The following is a 1064-nucleotide window of genomic DNA, read 5'->3' as shown; positions in this document are numbered from 1 at the left end:
AAAAAAAAAACTCTTACAACTGCTTATAAGACAAAAAACTCGGTTTTAAGAAATGGAAGAAACTTTTCACACTACCAAAGGATATATATAAATGGCAAACAAGCACATGAAATTTGCTTAATATCCTCAGTCTTTAGGGAAATTCATATTAAACCTACCCCAATTAGAGTATTAAAAGTAAACAAGATTGACAATATTAAGTGTTGATGAATATATGTAACTAGCATTCTATTTCTCATATATTACTTGTTGGAATACAAAATGAAAGACGCTTTTAAATGAAATTGGCAGATTTTTTAATCAAGTAAAACAAGAATTTAACATACGACCCACTCCTAAGTATTTATGCAAAGAAATAAAAACATATGGACATAAAAGTTGTACTTGAAACTTCATAGCAGCTCTATTCATTATGGAAGAAATCTGGAAACAATCCAAATAAAGAATATTTTTCCTTTTATTAGTTCATATTTTCTTCCACTGTATATTCCTAATATTTTTTCTACATTATTTTTATTCTAAAAGATGCCATATTTCCCCAAGTTTTCTTCTGCCCTAAATTCATGACCATGCTCAATGAAGACAGTTATGTCTAATTCTTCTATTTTCATTGACTTAATGCTCAGTGGATTTTTCTTTTCTCAATTCACATATTAAATAAGTTCATGTCTCTTCCTCAGAGCATTATAAAGTAAAATGCCAGGTATTAAATTCTATGAGTTTTTCTGCACCTCACTGAATAAGGCAGGAAGAATGAGGGGTGAAAAAGTAAAGCCTGCTACTATGCCTTCACTATAACTTTGCCAAGTATCCTCTAACAAGTCTGTGGACACTTGGTTGAAGGTTGAGAAAGATTGAGTACATAAATGAACTGGATACACAGCTGCTCCCATGGTATCCCTTTTTGCCATGTAAATTGGTAATATTCTCCTAGTCTCACTCAGTGACCTGCTTTGGCCAGTGGAATGTTGGCAAGCATAACTCCAGCAGTAGCTTTGAAAATTGCCTGTGTGATTCCTTCTTGTGCTCTGCCATTAAAATGAGAACATATCTGGATTAACCTG

The sequence above is a fragment of the Propithecus coquereli genome, unplaced genomic scaffold, assembly GCF_000956105.1.
Source record: "Propithecus coquereli isolate 6110/MARCELLA unplaced genomic scaffold, Pcoq_1.0 Scaffold187, whole genome shotgun sequence".
Taxonomy (NCBI): domain Eukaryota; kingdom Metazoa; phylum Chordata; class Mammalia; order Primates; family Indriidae; genus Propithecus; species Propithecus coquereli.
Note: the sequence above shows the minus strand (reverse complement) of the source record.